The sequence below is a fragment of the Aphelocoma coerulescens genome, chromosome 4 (genome assembly GCF_041296385.1).
Source record: "Aphelocoma coerulescens isolate FSJ_1873_10779 chromosome 4, UR_Acoe_1.0, whole genome shotgun sequence".
NCBI classification, from domain to species: domain Eukaryota; kingdom Metazoa; phylum Chordata; class Aves; order Passeriformes; family Corvidae; genus Aphelocoma; species Aphelocoma coerulescens.
In genome coordinates, this window is record NC_091017.1 from 67930584 (window position 1) to 67954314 (window position 23731).

At 38.2% G+C, this 23731-nt stretch overlaps 1 protein-coding gene and 1 long non-coding RNA gene across 6 annotated transcripts in view; both read left to right on the forward strand.

Annotated features, from left to right (window-relative positions):
- LOC138109988 (uncharacterized) overlaps positions 1 to 15591 on the forward strand; it is a 28171-nt gene extending 12580 nt beyond the window's left edge. The window contains exons 2-3 of the long non-coding RNA XR_011150755.1: positions 13527 to 13601; positions 15391 to 15591. This is a non-coding gene — a long non-coding RNA (uncharacterized lncRNA). The remainder of the gene's footprint in view (positions 1 to 13526; positions 13602 to 15390) is intronic.
- Positions 1 to 23731, forward strand: part of SORCS2 (sortilin related VPS10 domain containing receptor 2) — a 539351-nt gene that overhangs the window by 80253 nt on the left and 435367 nt on the right. The gene's annotated exons all lie outside the window — the stretch shown is intronic.

Genomic DNA, 23731 nt, shown 5'->3' on the forward strand with positions numbered 1-23731 from the left:
CATGTTTAATAGTGTGTGGGAGGCAGTTCCACAGTATTACTGTATGAAAGAAGCACTATTTTGTAGCCTAAAAGTTTAGCAACAGTTTTATTTGCATTCTTTCCCATTGCCTTGCCTCTGCGACTTGATACGAGTTTGTCAGGCCATTTATATGAAGCAGAAACAGTAAGAAAAACATCTTGAATAAAAGAGTTTAGTACATAACACTGGATTGGAAACTGTCAACCATGACAGAAGATGAAAGTGTTGAAATTTAAATAAGCATTCTGGGCTGTGTATTTCTACCTCATCCTCAACACTAGTATGCTGTGGCTGTGATGGTGAGACATTCTGCCTGCAGAAGTTACAGCTTCTTCTCAGAGTAGGATTGGTGTGCAATGGATTATTTCTGAAAACTTGCTGACTAGCAGCGAGGGCTCGACTGGTTTAAGAGCATCCTTCCACACAGCTGAGGAGCAGCCTGGCAGTGTCGTTGCTTCTGAGAGGAGCCAGATTTGAGCTTGTGACCCAGAGGTGAAAAGCTCTGTATCCCATTAGCTTTTTTCTCTGGGAGATGTTCAGTCTTTCCATTTTTGAGTGTTTAAGGTTTGCTGGATTTTCTCAGATGGCTGCATTTGGCAGCAGTGAACCGTTGATAAGAAATGAGATCAGACCCGTTCCCCTGAGGTTTCCTCCCTCACCCTCTCCACTTGAAGCTCGACAGTTTGGATAGTGAAGAAATCAGTTATTTACCAACATTGTACAGTAGTGGAGCAGAAAAATGTCCCCACATCTCTCTAATAGAGTCTTTAGCTCCAAATCATGCAAGACACTGCTTGAAATGGCTGGAAATATGCATGACTGCAGCAAGAAAAAAATGGTAATGGCTTTGTATTCAAGACAAGCCAGGGATTGGAGCCTTCTCAAACTTGCCTGTAAGGCAATTTGCTGGTGGGAATGGGATCCATCATGTTTGTAGCTACTTCCCAGACTGCTCTTTAAAGCACCTAGCCAATGGCAGGACCTCCCTGGGAGATAGGACAATGTGGCATCTCTGTGTCTGTGCAGGAGACAATTTGTTTCAATAAAAATGTTGGCTGTAGTGAGCAAATATGGACTTTCCCATGAGCTTGTTTATTCCTGGAGGGTTTATAGTATAGGAAATTACTTTAATTTCAGACATTTCTGTCTTGAATGATGTGTGAAAATGGGTGATCCTAGTTGAAAGAACATAAGATAAAAATGAACAGTGAAATTGCTACTTTTTTAATAAACCAGCTGGGTTAAATTTTTCTCAGGTAGAGCTTCTCAGTACAGCCATATTCAGCAGTGTGTTATAAAGAAACTAGGGAAGACGTCTCTTGCTATGTATGGAAAATCGATTTAAGCAGGTAGCTTGGAATGTGGGAGTCTGCCACTACAGCCGATATGCCACCAGTGAAGCTGGATGACATTCCTTGTGGAGCCTGACAGGATGCCTCGGTGCAGTGTAGCTCTGCCAGCTGTCTCTCTTCCATGAAGCATAGCACAGTCCATTTAGATTCAATTTTGTTTTTATTCTTTGATGAGTGTTTAATAACCATTTCCAAATCTCTGCACAGCTGGGAAGTGACATTGTCAAGAACAGGTGCAGTCAGCTGAAATTATGTGGTAATGCTTGTTGTAACAGCCCTGGGAAGATGTAAAACGGAAAAGTTTTATTTCCATCAGGGCAGAGTTAGCTAAATGGAATTGAGTTATCCCAGGATAAAATAATTACCCTCTTGGTTTTGTTTCACTTTCCATCGTGAGAAGAATAGGATGGGATTTTTGGTTAGGGATAAGAAGTCATATATTCTCCTCCCAGCTTTGAGATCAACTTGCTGGATGACATTTGAAAAGGCACATGGACAAAATTTTGAGTTTATTTCTTCTACAACCAGGTGCTTGTATAAGCCACCTAGTTTCTTAATGTAAACCCACAACTCTGCTTTTCATTCTGGACACGCAACATTCCCAGTGCTTGCTATTTCTGTAATTAACTGTATATTCATACAGACTGAATGTTTCAGCGTTATGTTTGCTGTAGGAACTCTCTGGGTTGCCAGGAAAATTAGTAGAAGCTTCTTCGTAATAATTCTTTTACTTCTTAGTTTCTTTCTGGTTAAATTGGAGGCAATAATTCATATGTCATCACATTGTTTTGAGGCTTTTAATCAATTAGAGTTGGGTCCTGCAAGATTCTGAACATCGTTGGCTCTGATGGATATTAATAGCTGATCATGCAGAGCACCTGGTGCAAGAAGGAATCTTAATATTTGCAATTGCTCTGAGATCTTTGCTTTGAGATGCTTTTCAAGTGCTCAGGCTTATTCATCTCTATCTAATGGACCACACTGCTCTGTCAGTGGGGATGAGCTGGTTGTGGCAATGTTCTTTTATTCACTATATGTTTTACTGTTTTTTCTCTGATCTTTTCCACTGACTGCTTCATATAAATGTTTTGGCGAACTCTGTGAGTGCTTAAAAGCCTCCCTTCTTGCAACACTCCACTCTCCCTTTCTCTGTTTTCTTTTTCTGATACTCCACCTTTTTGCTTTGCTTCTTCAGTGTAGCAAAACAGCAGGCACAGAAATCTCTGTCCTTAAGAACGAAAGGATTACAGGGGTTAGATATTGCAAAAGTTTACATGGAATGAATAATTCCCATTAGAAAATCAGTTTGTTGACTAAGGGAAAGTAGCTGGGGAGGAAGAGAAGAGAAGAAAAAGATTTACTTAAAATTATAGTTCCCTGTTAAATCTTTGTTAGTGTGAACAGCTGATATCTGTGGGAATTCTCTAAACTCCTTGCCTTAACCATGAATCCCCTCTTCATTGCTTTAACTCCCTGTTTGCCAATAGATGGGTTGCCTCAGTAGATGGCAGTCTCTTTCCTCAGTCAGTGCAGAGGCTGTGAGCTGGAGCTGCAGGGTGGTCCTGCACTTGCCCTCTTTGGGAGAAGACACAAAGCCCACATCCTGGTGAACTGGGCTCAGTCAGGATTGTGCGCAGATTCCATGGAAGTACGTGTGTTCCACCCCAGTGGGCTATAGCTCTCATTAATTACATCTCATCTTTCCAAGTTAACAGCTGCTATTTTTTATTGTACCATAAAGTTTGGAAGCAACAGAGACATGAGATCCAAGCTCTGTCTCACTAACAGTAGCTTTACATGGCTTTTGAGCCTTGGAGCTGCTATTCATTCACGCAGTGGAAATGGAAGATCTGTCAATCCCAACATACTGTCTTTAGTAAGGTGTTTGTCCAAAAATATGGGAAAAAGCCCAAGGAGGTAAGTAATACGGGTGAAACCCTAAGGACAAATGATATATGAGGAGGTGTACTGCTCCCAAGCAAAGCTCCCACAGAGACAGATTTCCTCATGGAAGAGAAGCTCTTTTTTATTTCATTCACATTATGATAGCTGCAACAAAAAATGGTACTGTTTTTGGTATAACACAAGAAATAATTTACTATGTATTTTGTGACTAATAGTTAATTAAATGTTAATATTTTATTAAAATATTTTAGAAAGAAATGAAATCTGGTATGCATTTCTTGTTAAAATATTTTAAAACTTTCAGTCCTAAATTAATGAAGTAGTTTTAAAAAATCGTTCATGAGACTTGAAAAGAATACAAAATGTATTTTGAATACAAAATGTCTTTTTGGCTTCTGAGAGAGATTCTGCATGATTTTACTTAAATCCCGGAGAAGCTGGTGTGATTTTAAACAAAGCTTTTGGTTTTCTTCATTTTTGCTTGATGAGGCAAGTGAACTTCCAGTCCCAGACACCAAAATATGATGGCAGAAACTCAATCTCGGAGTGTCCAGTTGATGGTCAAATAGTAGGATAGATTTGAAGATAAAAACTCTGGTGATTTTTTTTTAACTTTACTCTCATCAGCAAGTACCGTGTCCAGAGCATCAATGTGTCTGTGAGACAGCAAACCCCTTGCTAATTGGGCAGCTGCCTGTTACACCAGCTGGAGTCTGTTAGACCTCTCCAGTTTTCAGTCCCATGCACTGTGTGCTGCAGCAGTCAGGCTTTGGGGGCACAAATATATGAATGATCCTTGTCTCTCTTCCATTAGTACAGAAGGACACACAGGCCTGAACGGATTACAGAGTTCACTCCAAAATGCCCTAGCTTATTATAATTTTTGCCCTTTGAGCTTGAAAAAGAATTTAAAAGCTTTAACTATTAATACTTCTAATTTTGGAGCCTCTGAATACATTTTAGTTAAGTATTTTGCACCCTGCATTTTGACATACTGTATTCTGTCATAGTGTTACTACAGCACCTGCTTCGAATTCTTCTCTCTCCTACCTGTCAGTGCATCATTTCATGCTCCACTAAGTGGTGCGAATAGCAAACCCATCTGTTCATTACTCATGTAGCCATTGTGAGAAATACGAATGAAACATCTCATGTCTGAAAGAGTCCCTGTCAGCTGAGTCCAACTAGTTTGCCTGTATTCTGCCCAAAATCCAGAGTCCAGTTGCTTCCTTCAGTTGTACTTAGTCTCAGCTCAGTACTATTCAAGCAAATGTCTAATCCGTTACTCAAAATCCTCAGTTCATTCACTTTCTCCCCCTTGAAATGAACTTTGGGGTTGAGATCCTTGCTAGGACATTAATTGCAGCATAAGGTCCTTCTTTGATTTTATCTTTGTAGGCGCAGATAAGTGAGTAAAATATGTGTGTATACTTACAAGTGAGGGAAAAAGATGAACTTGTTATGTACTACAGGAAGTTAATGAATGTTTTAAATAACCTGTTTTTCCTCCCACACTATCTTTACTGAAAAAACTTCCATTTCCATCAAAAGTTTTCTCGACCAGCTCTAGAGTTCCATTTCCATCAAAGTTATTTGTACCATTCAATGGTTCAGCAAGAAGAATTGTTCCTTGGGAAGCCATCATTGTCAGTACTACAGATCAGATGGCAATGGCTTCTAAAATAGCAGGTTAATATCCCTGTCTGACAGGATTAAATGCTTAACAGTGATTCTTGCTTTTACAGCTATCAGGGTAAGTGATGCCATATGCAATGATAAAGATGTGACATTGTTCAGCTTGTCTTTTGGAGAATGATTAAATGACATGCTTAAATCCTTTGTGGCCTCACAGTCTACAGTGGAACAGAACAGCTAAACTGTAAGTGAGGAACAATGGCTAAGTTACCTACCTAAAATTTATTTTGTACTTAAAAGTTGCAGGCAGAAAGAGCAGCACACACTATTTTCATTTATGGCTCAACTAACTGATCTGTTGTAAAATCTGTCTCTGGTGCAAAGTTCCCCACACTCCTCGAGAAGGCACTCCTTTCCTTGGGGTGGGAAAGTTTGGCTGACAATGCATTCAGTAAACCCTGACCCTGTATTATCCCTCTAGAACTTTGGGTAAGATTCTGTTTTTGAATTTAAATATCTGAATACATTTGTCTACACATGAAGGAAGCGGGAGGAAAAACTTTTTACCAAATCAGTAAAGATCTCATTGTAAGAATCTAAAGTTATCCAGCTTGTAAAGTAACACAGTCTAGGGCTGTTCAGCATTGTGTGCTGGTTGCTGACATCATATTTAAAAGCAGTGTTTGGAGTGGTAGTTTGGTCTGCTTCCATATTTTTTTGTTGCTGGCATAGAATTCAATAGTTGTCTTGTATGGTATTAGTCATTCATAATAGGATATTGCAGAAGATAGTGCTGGGAAAGAAAGGTCTCTAGTGCTAAAATGGTCATCAAAACTCCAAAGTCAGGATTAGCTGTACCAGTATATTTGGAGAAATCCTTGGAAGGGTAGACTACTGCTGGTAGATGCTTGGGAGCCTCATCCACCACTGACATGCTGATAATCCCATTGATCTGGATTCTGTTTCAGGTGTTTAAGGAGCTTCTCTTCATGTTAAAGTTTTTCTCCAGTATGGAAGTAGGAAAAAAGTACTTTAACTTTGGTGTCTTTTGGCTGTTAATCTGTAGTTCCTTAGAGTTCTTCTTTTGAGAATCACATATTATTTCACATATAGAAATGACATCATTAACAAAAAATATTAGGAATTTGAGAATTCTTTAACTAAATTTTAATATAAGATTATGTGTTCCTTTTAGAATGAGAAGTAGCTGTCTGGCATAAACCTTCTTTATCAAGAGCAAAATCTGTGATTCTTCAGTCTCTATTGTGTAGCTTTAAGAGATCTCCCTAATGGTGAATTAACCCTTATATAACCAGGCAGCTAATGATTTACGGTAGGATAAAATGTAACCTGCAGGGTTGCATTATGTGCAGTTTCCAGGCTTGTAGGACATGAGCAGTTTTGGGTCAGCCATAATGTTAAAAAATGACTCAAAGTTCAGAAAGCTGGAAAGGTGATGGTGTTTGCTTTGCTTAATAAAGCAAACTGTAAGTCAAACATTTAATCACAGCACTCTGTGATTAACAGGGTAACAGGGGGCCTGTTTTAATACAGCTCTTTTATTGGCCTCTTTGTACTTCAGAAATAATAAAGGCGAGCCTGACGGATAAGGTGTTTTCAATGCAAGTCTCACGTGGAACTTTTATTTTCAGACACAGGCCTTGTATAACAACATGAATCACCGATGTGAGAGCTGTTCTGATCTATGGTGGTTTTTCCAGTAGGGAAATAACCTGCTGAATTTATTAATGTTTGTCTAATTTACATCATTAGAGTCATTTTTTAAATAGCCCTGTCTGTTTGCTTTATTGCCAGCACGTGTATAGGGAGGAGGGATGCCAGAGTGTGAGGCTGCTCATTTCTGAGTGGGGCAGAAAGCTGAGCCTCACATCTTCCTGGGTGCTCCCTGAGCAGAGAAAGTCTTTGAGGGTTCAAGCTCTGAAGGCCTGCACACCCCCGCAGGTGTTCTTGTTTCAGTGTGGTTTTACTGATTCTTTAACAGACCTTTGTGGGAGCGGAGGAAGAGCAGGGGCAGGGGAGGCAGGAGAATGGGGCTTGTGTGCTCAGCAGGGAGACAGCACCTGTTTGAGTTTCAAGATTTTAAAGGGGAGTGGGTGACATTCCTCTCACCGATGTTGAACATATCAGCTGGCAAAGGGGGATTTTTGCTGCTTTTTGTGTGCTGGGCATTTGGCAGACCTCAGTGGGATTGTTCTTCACTGCTGGTGGTGGAGAGGGGGCTCAGCAGGAGCCCTGGGGAATGCTATGGTGTTTCTGAAAGGCTTGCCCAGCTCCCACCCTCTCCTCTTGGGTGGATTGCAGGAGACAGTACCATGTCTGTTACTAAAACTGTTAGCAGTAATGCAAGTGAAACTTTTTAGCTGAAAAGACTGATTTGCAGCTCAGACTGAAATTCTGTTGTTATTTTTTTTTCTCTCCTTGTTCATTCTCAAAGGAGAATAAAGGAAAGGAAGAGGTAATAGTACAGTTGGAATCTAGCAGACTGAGTTTTCATCTTTGTTATTCTTTATCAGTGAAAATCTGGAATCTCTCTTTGGTTTGCTGGGTTTACTACAATGAGAGCAGAATTTGATGAAGTTGCTGTAATTTTTGTGAACTGTTTGTAATTGGTATCTATCTGTCTGTCTACACATACATAGGCAATATGTGGACAGTTGTCTGTATTTCACTAAAATTGTACTTCATTGTTGTAGTGGCAGAACTAATTCAGTTCAAAGTTTCTGTGACTAAATCCTTTTTACCTGAGTGGGAAAACTTCCATGAATTCTCCAGTCTGAGCTGTAATGCCTGTCGAGTTTGCCCCCAAGAAACAGTGAGGGACTCCATCCCATAGTGCATCCAGCCAGGCAGGTGAAGCGGAAGCTGGGAGTCAGAAAAACCCTGATCATTTCTGTTTCTGATTTTATATTAAGTTTCTGAGTTAAATTTAACTCTCTCACTAACACAGTGTTAGACAGATTGCTTGAAGATTTGTGTTTGAATGACTGATTCTCTTTGTGTAAATACATGCAGAATTTAAGGTTTTGAGGTTATTTGGATTTTGGATAAAAAGGAACTCTGAAGGAGCTGTTTAGTCAGGTACAGTGGCTGTACTTAGTTCTGTATTTGTAGACTGCAGGGAAGAAGGTACAGGCAACATATTTTCTTCTTTTTCCTGGGTAGGAAATTTTTTTCTTTACTTTGTGTGGACAGCTGCTCAGCTGCAGGTAAAAAATGTTATAGTTTATGGGACTGCCAGCTGGAGCCAATTAAAATCTAATGGACCAGAGTTGGCACTAAAATATCTTATTCTGCCCTAGCAATGTAGAGGTTTGTTCTGCTGCTTATACGTGATTTAAAAGGTTTACAATGTTGTTAAGGAACAAATTTGCTTACCATTTTGCAAACAAAACTGTGTTTGAATTTAAAATCTGACACAGAAATATTGTCATTTCGGCTCCTTAATGAGGTCATGGTTCTACTGAACATGAAGAGTTGTGATGGAGGGACTGTCCTTGCCTGACGTCCTCTTCTAAATATACGAGATGGAAGCAGAGAGCTGAAAGACTTGCTTTGGTCACACCAAGGATCTGCTACATACCTATGAAAAAATGTGGTTCTTAAAATAATCTTTCTTAGTTCTGACTGCCTCAAGCAAAAGAAACCTAGGGAAAGATGAGGAGCTTGAGTTACAGTATTGGAGAGTGAAAATCATCATTACTGAGAGTAACATGGGCGAAGGGAGATGTGGACCAAGTGTGCCAGAGGGACAGAATAGAGAGTAAGAGCTCAGCAAAAAGAATTGAGTTTTTGAAAAAGAATTCAGTTCATTTGAACTGGAAGGAGCTGTTGTTTGTTCTTGAGAGGTATGATTCAGACTGGTTCTTTGTGCAAACCTAAAGGCTTAAAAGGCATTTTTTGCCTTTTCAAAATGAAGTATTTTCAAAGACTGAATTGAAACTTTTTCACTTATTTTTGAAGGTGGGGAAATTTTTTTTTTTCCCAAAACATACAAAATGTGTGAAAAATGGTTAATGTAGGCAATCTTTCTGTCTCAGAAACCTTTCCATTTCTTTACTTAGTGGTAGTTTACATTAATTTAATTTCATCTTTCAGTGAGAACATTTCATCCAAGGTTTGTGTGATAAGCAGGAACTCAACTGCATGTGATTGTTTCTTCATGTTCCAAAAGATTGTTCAGGGCACAAAAGATACCCTGATAACAAGAACATAAGTAATCCTGTAGATGCATGAAAAAGGAAAGAGATTATTCTTGAGGCCTAATCCTGGAGCATATTGTCATGGTGTCTACAAACAAACAGGCTGTGCATTTGAAAGAATGAGAAATGTGAATAGTGGGCATTTGAAAGTATCCAATTTCTCTGTTTTGCTATTCATGGGACAGATCTAAGCTGCTTTTAGGCATTTTGTCACTTATTCAAAGATTCATGTATTCAAAGATTGGTCAACCGTTGCCAGTTTTAATCCTGAACTAACCATTTTTAACCCAGAAATGGGTTATTCCATGCCTGCGTTCTTATGTGCCGCAGGTGGACAAGCTGCTCTAGAGGTCAAAGAGAAAAGAGGATTGGGAGGACAATAAAAGAGCATGAGAAAAAATTGAGTTTAGAGATAATTGTATGGAACAGATTATAAAATGCCTGAAAAACCTGTCTTTAGATGAAGTGCTCCAAAATGTCCAAGGAGAGTCACAAAACCTGGAGTGCATCTAGTATAAGTATCTACAAACAGTTGCTGTTTGTCTTGCTGAAACTTGTCACAGTGTTTCACTGCTTCCTGGGTGACCAGGCTGCATATTGATGAAATACTTTCTACTCCTGTTGGGATACAGGCAGTTACTTGATGTCTTGATGGAATGCCAGGCTTGGATGGGTTTGTGTTGAGGAGCATTTATTGTTAGACCACTCTGAGTTGAAGATGTGGAGCTCAGAGAAAACTGTCCTCAGAGGAATGAGACGGGGGCTAGGCCCAATTCAATCTTAATTTTCATTTTTTCCATAGTTTTCCTTTTTTTCTTTGAGAACCATTTCTATCTATTTTTGAGACAACAAGTTAATTAAAGCACAAGTAATTTCTTTGAGCTTTACACAGTTAAAACTAGGTAGTTCTCCTTTTGATACATTTGGCTCCCCTCAATACTGAAACCAAGGATTACAACAGAACTGGAGATCGCACAGTTACAGTTTGGTTCTCAGGGGCAGCACTGAGATGCTCTCATGAAACCACTGAAAATACTCCATAGTACTTGTCAAAGCCAGGGCACTTCTTTCTCTGAAATTGTCAATGTGTCACTTAAAATAGACATTAATTTTAATATTTGCACAGACATACAACTTCATAACATTAATAACAGCTTCAGAATGTTAAAGAGAAATATATAACCTAATTGGGAAAGGAATGTAGAATTTTTTGACTGCTCTTCAGGGATGAGATTTATTAGAAACACTGTAGTATTCTAATTCCTAACTTACCTTCCCTCAGTTTAAAGTAAGGTTCTCTGCCTCTCTCTCTTGAAATCGAATCTTTTTAGGTACCATTTTTTAGAGAATATTGTGGAGGAAAAGCAAAAGGAAACCAATCCAAACCAGAATATGGATGATTCATAGTAAGAACTATTAAGACTGTAAAAAACCCTGGTAGGAATTCTGACGAGTTGGCATATCTCCTTCCACACCGATAAATTTGTCACTGGTGAAACTGTTTATTCCTTCACAGTATGATTTATGCTGGACCTTTTGTACTGCTTATGTGGACCTATAGCTCATCCTCAAACAGCAGAAGATGAACTCTGACTAATAGATCCCAGTGACTGTCCTACAATTTATGCAGGATCAGTGTTTTAAAAGGGTAGTAGGCATGATTTAAGTAGGATTTTAGTATATAGCCATGGTTTGTCCTTTGCTGTCAGCAAAGCCATCCTAAGTTCATTTCTTTAAAGAAGCTCCAGGCCAAATGTCAGGAAAAATTAAGTCAAGCAGTGATGTAGTCCCATAGGGAAAATATATTTCAATTGTGAGGTATTCATGGGTATAATATGTCATCCTGTAGTCTGTGACTGTTGGGTGCACTTATAGGCAATGTGGCTTGGTAATTGCTATTTGTTAAGAAATTTGGGTATGAAAAAAAATGACCTGCCAGGGAGAGAGACAGTTTTGTTAATTTTATTTATGAGACTTTCATCAAAATTGGAATGATGTGTGTATGTAGCAGAAAATCCTTTTTGTAACAGCATCTTTTATTCAAGAACATAGTTTTTGTCTTCCACAAAGGAGATAATGTAATGTTTTAGAGCTTTGGTTTCTGCAGTCTGAGGAACAAGTTGGACATAAGCTCCTAATTTTGCTCAACCAACATTCTGATACATAATTTGTCCTTCCTGAGGGCAAGTGTAAGGAAATTTTCCATCTTCCCAACTGACGTGGGACACAGCTAGGCTTGTTGGATCAGCCTGAATCCAAACCTGGAAAGAATTAATTCTATCTTCTGTAGTTTTGTTTTTGTAGAGAGTTCCTTCTTTTACCTGGCATATTCTAAATAAACCAAAGCAGACCCTACAGTTCAGATTATTCTTTATGTGGATACCTGACCCAGGAGGAAGATGGAGGAGATCATAGTTGGAGGCCTGGTGAGCTGAGATGGAGCCACAAGCTTCCTGTCCATGAGACACTTCCCTGCCCATGCAGTTGTATTAGCTTATTCTCTCAGCTTCTCTGGGGGCGTAGGGGCTTGCAATGGTTTTCTTTAATTCAAATAGGTACCTCTGTGGTATCAGTAGCCATAACCACTCGTGTAGCATTGAAGCATCCGTGTCATTCTTAGCCCTGTTATTTGATTACTGTGAAGCATTGCACATGGAGCACACTTATAATTTAGGAAGAGGATCTTTTCAGATGCAAATGGACGTTTAAATCAGAAGAAGCTGATGCACATTTGATAGCAGCATCCTTCCAGAATGGAAAGTTTTATCACCTATTAGATCCTTACAGAACAATAGACCTGATCTCTCAGCTGGACAAAATCATCATATTGCTTTGGGCTTTAGCAACTCTCTGACATTAATGATCTAACTCAGTATTGCTCCTATATCTAAGGAAAAGGGTGATGAAGCCATATTTCATAGATTTATTTTAAGGCTGTGAGAAGTAGAAGAGACCAGATTTTGCTTCAGCTTGTGTTACCCTAAGTCCAGAAGAGGTGAATTAAAAACCCAAAGAGATTTTAAGCAGAGCACTCTTGTTATTCCACAGTAACACTTTCCTAGCCAGCAGCCTAAAACCAGTGACAGAAAACGAATGAATCACAAGAATTTCTGAATAGTTTCATTGTGCTCTAACACAGTGCACGAGATGTTCTGGGTAAGGAAATAGGTTGCATAGATTTTTGAATAGGAAAAAAACTCATGTACTTAACCCTTTAGAATCTGCTGCAGGCAGGGAAATTAAGGATGAGCTGTCATCACAGTTTCATCTGGCCCTCGCATGTCCTGCAAGTCAGTCCTTTTGGGGAACATTTTATTATTCATGACCTATTTTCACATCAGATTAGGCTTTATCACTTGTATTTTTGGTGTGGATTTGTTGAATTTAAAAACCCATCTAAAGGAAGACAAAGTTTTTGTTGCATTCTTTAGTATTCATTCTTCTGTGTTTTAGAAGAATCATGAATTACTCAAGTTATCTTAGAACTAAAGTACTTCAGGATACAGGTAACCAATGCCTCTTCACTGGAAAGGAACTTGGTTCATGGATCAAAGTGCATCTTTCCCATAATAGTGAGCAAAAGATTTTAATCAAGCTGCCCATATGACCATAAAGAGACCACCTCTTTTCCTGAGGAGTCAAGGCTGATTGTGATTTCATTGAATCTTTCCAAAGTGCATTTCATTACAGTGGCTTTCCTTTGTTGTATTGCTGGAATTTGTTGTATTGGTTGGATTTAGGACTTTTTCCCAGGTTGTTTCAGTGTCCAGCCTCAGTGATTCTGTGCCACCCACAGACATCTGTTTTAACTATTTAGATTTCTAATAAAGGGGTTACATAAACCATAGATTACTAACAGGATGGAAGCAGGATGTTTGTTGATTAATTTCTTATATAAATCCTTTACATATTTCTTATATAAATACTTTCCTAAACATTGGCACGGTCTGTATAGACCAATACCTACTGTTCACAGCTCTTGGGTTGAGTAAGCATTCATTCCCATCCTTTCTTCCCCAGGGTTTCCTTTGTTTGGTTTCAAAGCAGTTTTCCTGTCTTTGATATTGCTGCTTGCAGTATCTTTCTCCTTTGTTTTGTCACCTTTCCAGTTATTTCCCCCTTCCTTCACTTCCATATTACTAATTTTTTTTCTAGATAATTGATTTTCTCAACTTTTTTCCTAGTTCCCTCTTTTTACTTTTTTTAATATGTTCTCTCTGTTTTTGTTTATGGAGATGTTCTTGCCTCCATGTTAATTATATTTTATGCAGGTAGTTAAAAGATATTTCCCCCTTCTACTTTCATTATATTGGACATGAGATTGTGCTCATAGTAGCTGTTACCTCTTGCACAATTGATCAGCAATACCTGCAGATATTTCCTTCCTTTTCAGAGACTCCTTCATTGCCTACTGACCCTGGCTTAGGCTCCTGAGAGGTGGAAGCTCTCACTGAAGCGATGAGAAAAGGTTTGTTAAGAAGCAAAGACAGAATATTCTGTTATTGGTAAATGAAGCACTCTTTGCTGAAGAAGATTGAAGACAGTACAGTTGTTAGTAATTGTGATTCCTAACTGTTCTCCTTTAACAAAGCAATTTATGTAGATGTTACCAGATGATGTTCTAGTGAGGAGAGCACAGCCCAGAGCCCACCTGTGCTGCAGATGTCAGTGGGGACTTAACCAGCTCCTCTCATATCACAGAGACTGAGCTGTCCAGGCCTGCAGCTTTCTATTTTTTTGCATTTAGCCTCTGAAAAGTGTGGTTAAATTTTTCAGACTCATTGATGTAGTTTGGTGCATAATGATAGATGTGCTTTTTTACAGAAGCCATTTGTAACACAATGGTTGTGTTGCACTGTTACTTCTAAAGACTTCAGGGATTCTTTTCGGGCCATATGACTCACAACTTTGAAGTCACTGAGCAAAGGGTCAAGCCCTTCTTCACTCAATAGATGCTTTCAGCTCCAAGTGCTACTAGTACATTCAGGGCTAAAACTCTTGTTATTGAAACAGCTGTAGCTTCAAAATGTCGTGAAGCTGCACTAATGCTTCATTTCCTGCAGTGAATCATTTTACTTATGAAAGTATAAAAGCCAGGGACATTTAGGAAAAATAAAAGACAGAAATAGAAAGAAATAAACCTTCTGTGCTCTGAAATGGATCTTTTTTTTTCTCCCCATTGGATAAATTTATCCTATCACAGCAGTAAAATGCAATGATATGGAATAATTATGTACTCCTAAGCTTTTCCAATTGATCTACTGTTGTGAAAATATATTCAGTAAATTCACCTGAGTGACTTTGGGCAGCAAAACACAAGGACATTATGAATAAGAGAAACACTAATTTGGTTGTTACAATGGAGTATTGTGACCACAGGAACATCATTGTCAACCTCTATTCTAGATTAGAGTAGGTTTGTTGTCAGAAAAATCAGTGTGTTCAGAAGGTGACCTCAGCGATTATTTGTGGGCTTTCATATTTATTCCCTCCCTCTGCTTTCTGTTCTTAAAATTTTATTTTGGATTGGAAAACCAAGCTCACTTCTTCCTGTTACTGATAGCAGGAAAGTGATTTAATTAATTAATTAATTTATTTATTTATTTATTTATTTTTTTGGCAAATTTTCTCGGTGACAAAACAGGAGAAATAAAGCCTAGATTTCTTTTCCTGATTGGCTTTCTGATACTGCTCATATTTAAAGTATAATTTACTTTTAAAAATACTCAGATTTAACGGAGTAGATATTTGGAAAAAAAAAAGTTCCATTATTAGTGATTTGCATCTATCAGTAACTGCATTTTGAAGCAGCACTGTATTAGCACAGTGAACAATGAAAGCAGAAAAATGCAATGTCATAGATAAGAAGTATACTCATTACTATTCCCCTGTTTTCCTGGAAGTATTCATCTTCTGCATTTGTCAGCCATACTTTAAAATATGAGGTAAAAATTGTTTAAGTGTTTGTCAAATGGGGATGTAGGAGTTAGGAAATGCTGTAATGAGAAGTTATTTCAATACATGGGATAATATATATGCTTTGTAAGATACACAGAGTTTGATATTATTAAGACATTACTGCAGAATTAACAGATTTCAAAGGACACTATGTAACAGCCAATGAATATAATATATTGCAAATAAGGTCATCTTGTTATACAGCTAGAAGTAATAAATTTATAGTGCTCATGATTGTTTTTCTGTATACATTTATCCTTCAGTGGCATTTGAATGTTTTTCTTTGTGTCTTAAAACAGCAGAAGAACTTACAGTCAAAGATCAGAAACAATGAAAATAGAAGGAAAATTAAGAAAAGAAAGCTGGGAAAGTGCATTTCAGAGGCTGGGTAATAGAGGAGAATATGCCTTCAAAAATATATGTTTATGTATTTTAATTTCAAAAGTATAATTTAAATGAGGGACTGTAACTTGCCCAGTTACAGGGCTGCTTTAACAAAGAGAAAGGCAACCTTTTCATGCTTTGAGTTCTTGTACTATTAAAAGTTTGAAAATTTCAAGAGAAAGTTTTAAATTTTGTGGGTTTATGATTGTTTGAATTTTAAATGCCATTTTCATCTGTCTGCCTCCTGCTTTTTGATCTCACTACAAGAAATGAGAGGATGTGGGAAAAGAAGGAAAAAACTCAGCTACAGAAAAAAGAAAAAAAGGAGACCATAAGTTTTGTCAAAGAAATTAAACAAAATCTTCAAACCTCTCTTCCAAAATGTTGAGTGTTTTCCCCCCTGTTTTTAATATGGAGAAGCCAATTTTTATCTACAAACACCTACTCTGAAAAAGCAAAACCTGACTAGTTTTGTTTGTTAAATTATTATGGTAGAAGTGAGCATTTAGAAGGTTTTTGAATGGTGTGACAACTATAATTACCCACACAGGGAATAATTTTTGAGGGTAGAGGGATCTTCAATCCCATTGTCAAAAACATGGCAAGAACATTTGGCTGGAAACTGAAGCGAGACAAATTCAAGCAGAAGGTAAAAGCACAGGTTTTTAACTTTTGTGCGTGTGTGTGCGTCTTTGTATGAACTTTTGCAGAGCTAATATTTGGAGTGCCTGAAGAAGTAGGAGATGGCAGAAGAATTTTGCTTACTTTTTCTTGGTTCTATATCATTTTGCATGCAGTGACAAGAACCAGGGTAGTGTTACAGATTTGTAGACTAGTATATGTAGTTCCCATTCATTAAATAACACAGATCATGGTCATCCAGAGAATGAAGCAAAGTAATTTTAGCCTCACAGTGTAAAGGGGGGAGATTGAGACAACAATATTTGACCAAGACAGGAGCCTGTTTCATGCCAGGGTCAGCTGCAGTTGGCTCCAGCTCCTGGTTTGCCCAAACTTGTACCTGGGTGATGGAGCAGCTGGGGCAACATGCTGTCTGCTGGGTTCCAGGCCTTCCCAAAGACAGGGGAAGGGCTGTTGGGTAGAGCTGAGACTGTGACTGTGCCTGCTCAAGCCTTGCTCTTGGGAGGAGACAGGAGACTGTTTAGTCAATTTTTGCAATCCCAGTGGATTAGCAGAAAGTAGTATCAGGTTAACTTGCATGCTCCAAAAGAATTCATGAGTTGCATCTTGATAGATCAGAGGGTTTGTGCAGGATTAGTCATTTATAGTACTGGGGCAATAGGAGTTAAATTGTTTTCCCAGAGTCTCAGAAAGTAGTGGAATGGAAGCCAGCACTTGAAGCCAGGATTTGAAGCCAGGTCCTGTGAATGGACAATGAAGTTTGGCTCCCTTTTCATGGGGTACAGAGCAGCTGGGTAGAAACATTTGTAATACATGAATTCCAAATATCTGCTACAATTTAATTGTGCATCGATCCTTCAGCAGTTGCATTTAAGACCTCTGTGGACTAAGGGAGTCAGACTTTAGTAGATTTTATGTTTTCTAAATTGATATCGTAATCATGTTTTCACTATTTAAAATTTTTCCCCTGAAATACCAACATTTGATATTCTTCCTCCATCTGTCTCTGTCCAGATTTGAATGGTTTGTGAGGTAAATTTAATCTCTGTTGCATCATTAGATTCAACAGCTTCTCAGAATTTCCATGCTGAGCCGTTTTACGGAGGTCTTTGTAACTCATCCATGTACTAGTGAAATTTGGACTTAAATGACTAAGATGTGAGTGGTTTCCCCCCTTGTTGCTTATGGGTAATTAAAATAAATTGGTATGGAATGTATTTTTAAGTTTGAGGAAGACCTAATGTTTGGACAGGGAATTGCTTAGGAAGTTGTTATTTTGCTGCTTACACTTAGATAACGCCTGCCTCATTAGCGCAGATTGCAGTTACTGTTAATTAGTCCATGCAAAACAAACCAAGGAGATTGCCTAATTCTTTTCTAAATCTCACCTTTTTAAAACTGGTGTTATTCCAGCTTCTGTTATAGAATTACTGTAGATTTACACTTAATGAGGACCATGACATCCTGAATAATGCTCTCCAAGTGAAGTGTGTTTCTTGTTTGGTAAAACCTGAGCTCTCTGATCTTCAGCTGCACTGAGTAGTATCTCAGGTTAAACAAAGGTATAGCTCATTCCCCCTGTGTGCTTCGGGCACCTCTGTTTTACTCCAGGTATTTACTGCTGTAAGCACTCTATGCCCAGAGGGTGCAAATTTACACAGCTGTGTGCCCTCTTAGATGCAATTCATTTAAGCTATTTGCTGCACCGACACATGGAGAGGTAAAGTGTTGACCCAGGGCTTGTGGCAGCATGATGTTTGAACTCTGGCTGGCACCTAACTCAAGATAGCCGTACTTGGAATAATTTCCAACTATGATTGACTTTATTTGTTCCATCTCATCAGTCTTTTGAAATCTAGGTATGCACAGTGTGTACCTTAAGGGCATTAAATCAGCTTTTTAAGTCACAGCTTAGCAATCCTGCCTGTGTGTTCCGTGTGTTCCTTGGCATTATTAGCCCCATGCTCTAACCAGCTGAGCTAGTTCACCACAAATTAGTAGAACAGAGCTAAAGCATATGAAGACAAACAAGTATGATAATTTAAAATGTTTTGAAATAAATTGCTTCCTGCACTAGGTATGTCTGGGCGAGAACTGTGGTGTGCTGAGATGGGCAGAGCCTGGACACATGGATGCAGATTGCACAGTATCTTTTACTGTGCCTGACATCCAGGAGACAATGAAGGACCATTAGAAATTAAAATCAGAAATATAAAGTATAAGTCTTTTTCTGCTTCCATTCACAATGTAGAAGGAAGACACCTAAAGGGAAATCTACTTCTTTTTACCAGAATGATTTTAAATGAGAGTAGCAGTAATAAGGAATGAACCCCAAACATTTGTTGTGTTCAAGTGGGAGCCATCCTGTAGCATTGGTGCCATTCTGCTGCAGCCAGTGTCTCTATTTCTTACCACTCTGGAGGATCCTGCAGGCTCAGGAGGTCGATTGTCAGCAGTCATATTCTCAAGCTGCATTTCTTCAGTTGGTTTGTGCTAATTGATGTTTGCTTACAAAATAAATCTCCCACATTCAATGTTGGGTGAAGTGTTGGCTCATCTGAAATCATTGTAGCCAGCATTTGACACCAGGTCTTTCCAGTGCTCATGATTTCTTCTGCTCTGGGAAGGATTAGGGATACTTCCAAGCCTCTGTACAAGACCTGAAGATGAGCCCTTCCTTTCCACTCCAATTCCATGTGATGGTTATTCAGGAATAGTCCTGATATTGTCAGAAATATTTACTGTATATGATTTTGATCTTATGCAAGCATAAGTAATATTTTTTTTGTTTTTTCAGTTGTCAGTCAGTTGTGTGCACATAGTGTAATCCAATACACAGAGAAGTAGGAAATCTCCAAAGTGCTTTTGGGTTGTCAAGAATTTTAAGCTTTGCAAATAAAGTAACTTTTGGCAGATTTCTAGTATGAAGGGTCTGAGTAGAAAATAACAATCATTATTAATCTGCTGTCATAGTTTCTGTGTTTGTTCAGAGCTTGGCAGTAAGTAATGTTCTGGTTTGGTTTTTTGGGTGTATTTTTTTGTTTATTTTTTATGTTATAGTACAGGCAAGAGTTGCAAAAGCACAATTGTTTGTTTCAGGTTTCAGAGGAGAGGTAGGAAAGGATACTTGTTGAAATAAGAAATTAAACAAGTGTATAGGCTGGGACCACAAACCCAGTCCTCTTCTTCCTTAGACTGGTCCAGCCATTGCCTTGAGTGACTTGTAAGCACATGCACATCTATTGGATCCATGACATTGCACTTGTGTACAAAACTGGAAAAGAAAAAGGGCTGCTGCCTTTGGTGGTGGTCTTCTGGTTTGCTGAGGTATTGATAAGTTTGCTGAGGTATTGATGAGTTTGCTTGCCAGAGCCCTTTTATTGAACTCACTGAATTAACATGCAGAATGCAACGGGCTACATAGTTGCTTTGTGCTTGACTCGGTCTGTTTTGTGAGGGAATGAAAACTAGTGGCTGAATTAAAACAACCAAACCTCTGAAGAGGTATTCAGTATCTTCAGTTAAAATCAGTGATTTTGTAGTGCAGGCCTGCCTTATGCTGTATATATTTTCAGTCACATGAGTGGCATCTTTGCGCAATATTTAACAGGTAGAGTTGTGTGAAAGAAGATGCTTCATTAAAGCATGAAGCAGAAAAGTAGAAAACTGTATTGGTGGTGATGTATCAGTTCAGCTGTGGTCTCTCCCTACAGACAGAAATGTTCTTATGGGACCTCTTTGTGAAAGCAGTTATCATTAAAATAGTTAAATTCAATATGGCTCAAATCAAGATAGAGATTTTATGCAATAGACAGGGTCTTTGCTGCTGCTGTTGTTATAAATGTTAGTGACTAAATAGCTTTATATTTTAGATGAAAACAAATCCAACTGTTCAGATAAAAAAAAAAAGATAGAAACACAAAAACTATGGATATGATGTATTAAAAGTGACCAATGTCTTATATTTAAGAAACTCAAATACAGCTTGCATGTGTGTGGAACAGACTGGTGCCAAAGAATCCAAAGCTGCCCAAGTTTATCTTAGTTTCTTTCTTGAATTGTTTTCCCTGTTTATCTTGAAAGCTGACATATTTTTGTCATTGACATCTCTGTATTACCAAAATATTTTAGATAACAAGTTCTAACTTAATTTGTGGAACTTGACTGTATTTCTTGGTTTTGCCACTTTGTGTGAAGCTTAAATTGCAGACAGCTCAAAAATGAATGAAAGAGTATTAACTGTCCCTTAATATTAACCCTGCATATGGATATTACTCAGGAGTCCAGTGACAGCTGTGGCTCTGGGGATTTTTGGTGAAATAGGAAATTGAAACCAAGAGATTCTGTAATTTGGTTTAGCCTAAGGCAGAAAGCAGTAATATTTCTGAGGTCTGCTGGATTGCCACAGGAAATTGGAACTGGGCTCGGTGCAGCATTGAAGGTGACGGGTGTCATTGTCAAAATCTTTCTTGCACTCTTAGGAGAGGTTTGAAAGAACTCAGAGACTTGGTGAAGGACATGCCAATGGGGCAGTGATGGGAAGATGTTGCCTTCTTTGTACGCACTTTTAATTTGTCCTATGTCATTTGTTGGTATCACTATTTTGCATTTGATATGGTGGAGCAACTCTTTTCAGCTTTATTCAACTTTTTCCAGGCATCTTATTTCCAAACATGTGCTTTCTGTCTGTGACAAGTGCCACAAGTTGGCAGCCTAAAGGAAGAGGTAGCAGGAGGCAGGGGAGTTTGGTAAAGAAAATACAAGAATTTGACTGCAGTGTGGAAAGAAACACCCATAATATCTTGATAATTGCATTTTTGCAACTGATTTGACACAGATCATTGGTGACTAGAGCCTACTAAAGCAATGTGATCACTTCACACAGATGATCAATATATAATGCAAGACAGACAAGACAGGCATGGTTTTCTTGACTACTTGGCTATTTCTTGACAAGTGCAATGTATAGTGGTCTGTGAGTGCCCTCCTTGCCATTTTCTCAGTGTGTGTGTATGGGTGAATGATACTGAGAGGTGAAGACAAACTGTTTCATTCTCCTCCCTACACACTTTCTTCTTTCTCTCTTTCTTTCTCATCTATTTTTCTTTTATTAATTCTCCTTTCACTGTTATATAACATCAAGGAATGGCATGCATATTGAAGGATTTTGGGAATTTGGTTAAAAAGGTAGGGAGTTTGACAAGGGGACTATGCAGGCAGAAGATGTGTGTGGCAGATGTTTTCTTCTGCCGGTGAGCTTGGCTCCTGAACTTTTGTATATATCAGAAATATAAACTCAGATCTGACTGAGCCCCTAGCTCTTGAGCAGCTGACTTGAAACCTCAGGACAGAAATCTGCCCGGTTTCCTATCAGCTACAGCTTTGAAATGTAAATTAGTTCATATTGATTTTGTGTATTTGTGTGAATGTGTTCATACCTACATACTTCCTTCCACCCCTCACCCCTTGACCCCCTCCCCCCCAAATATTTTAGAATTCTCTTTTCTGTAATTTTCCTTTCTTTCTGCTTTGTCCAAAGCTTTACTGTCCTTCAGTATATACAGGATGTTATGGAATAAAAATCTATGTAGAGGTAACACCTTAAACCAGCAGTCAGCCCTTTGCTGGCTGTGTGCACAGACGTGCAGACCATTTGAAGGCCCTCTAGTTTGAAGAGAAAGCCACCTTCAGAGGAAAGATAATGTTTGAGAAATAAAACTCAACTTTCAAGGACACAGGTTAGATGCCATCTGGATTTTTCTTCATCTTATCCTTTCTAAAATTTTCCAGTTTTAGGTCAAAACCATGTTTCTTGCAGAAATCCAGCAACTTCAAAGTCATTCTGCTGACAAAAGTTTCACAGCTTGGGCTGAAGTTACTGATATGATGGAAACTGCTGTGGGCTTTGAGACCTCATGGGGTGTTCTAGCCAAAATGCTCTTGTTCATTAAAAATTGAAGTTAAGAGCTGAAAGCAAACCATAGGAAAGAATATGTAATGTTTTTAGAAGAAAAAAGTTTTAAAATTAATGTATTTTATTCTGTTTTCTCAATGTTAAAAAATGTCATGCAGCATTCAGAACAATCCATTTTATTATTTTTGTAATTATATTTTTTTATGCTGGTGACATCTACCTGTTCCACCATCAGTTAGTACCTTGTCTGTTACAGAAATGAACCAAGAAGCCATTGTGATTGAATGGATTTGCAGTCTAAATGTACAAGTATTAGCAGTAGATGAAAGAAACATCAGTATCTCCTTTTTGTAAATGAGGCATATGCAGAGGGAAATTCAGTAATCTGAGTTTACATAATCTGCATCTGCTCAAGATCTGGATCCCTAGGAACAGAGCCCACACTTTCCAAAATCTCTGAAAATATGAATCTGTTGTGTATGGCTGGGTGTGCCATTGAACAGGTCAGACTTATTTCAGAATCACATAGAAGGTGGCCTCCCCATGTAAGTCTCCTCACAATGTAATTTAACTGTTGGTATTCTAAGCCCCATTTCACTGAAAGAGAACTTATAGAGAAGTGGAGCAAGTTTTCTATGGCATCCCCAAGCCAGATATCCCAAAGAGGGGTTATAAGGCTAATGTAGGATTTCCCTTGTTTTCACAGTAGTTCACCCACTCGACTTTCACCACTGAGATATGAGCAGCATCACAGTCTTCATTACTAAATGCCACTGATTAGTGAAAAGGAAGGTATGTGAAAGAGTGGTACTATATGCTTATATGTGATCAAAGCAACTATAAAATTCCACCACTATGCTATAATAAAAAAAAAATTAAAAAGAGGTTGTATCTGTTACTACTGAGTTTGTCCAGGTCCAGGCTTTAAAAAAATTGAAGCTTGGGTCCTATCTAGCCTTGTAGTCCTATGTAGAACTAAACCATATAGCATTGTGATATGATAAATACAGCATTATTTTACCTTGTGATTTAATTTTTTAAAATTTTAATCTGCTTGCAAAAATCAATCCTTTTTTTATTGTGAGCTCTGTTAATTGATCTCAGATTTTTATACAATATCTTCTGCTTCCTAATATTTCACTGAGTTGGTTTTGAGACAAATTAAATTTACCTGTTTGAGAGCAGTTTTCCTTTTTAGTTAATCATCTTTGACTATATAGCAGGAATTGTCTGAATGCTGCTTTTTGCACTAAATGTTTAGTTCATTTAATTTTTTATTATAAAAGCACTTTCTGTAACAGGATTGGCATTTATTTCAACAGTACAAAAATGTTCTGTATGATTATCAAAGTAACCACCTGGAGTGCTGTAAGTAATGCACATACATGGAACAAAACTGCACTTTATTACAGATTTTCAAATGCAAAGTAGCTGCATGTCAACTTAAAATAACTTTTAACTTCAATAGAGTTTCTCAAGATTTATACATGTGTAATTGAGAACAAAATGCAGCTTCATGTATACACCTAATAATGCACCAGCATTGCAGGAGAGGTAAATCTAAACTTTATTGCTGTCTAATAAATTATCTGGTAAGCACTATAATTAAACTACAAACCAGTTCATTAGTTGCAGGCAGCATCACTAAATTGGGTCTAATAGAAGCTATGTAGTTGCAGAATGTGAGTGTCTGATTGTGA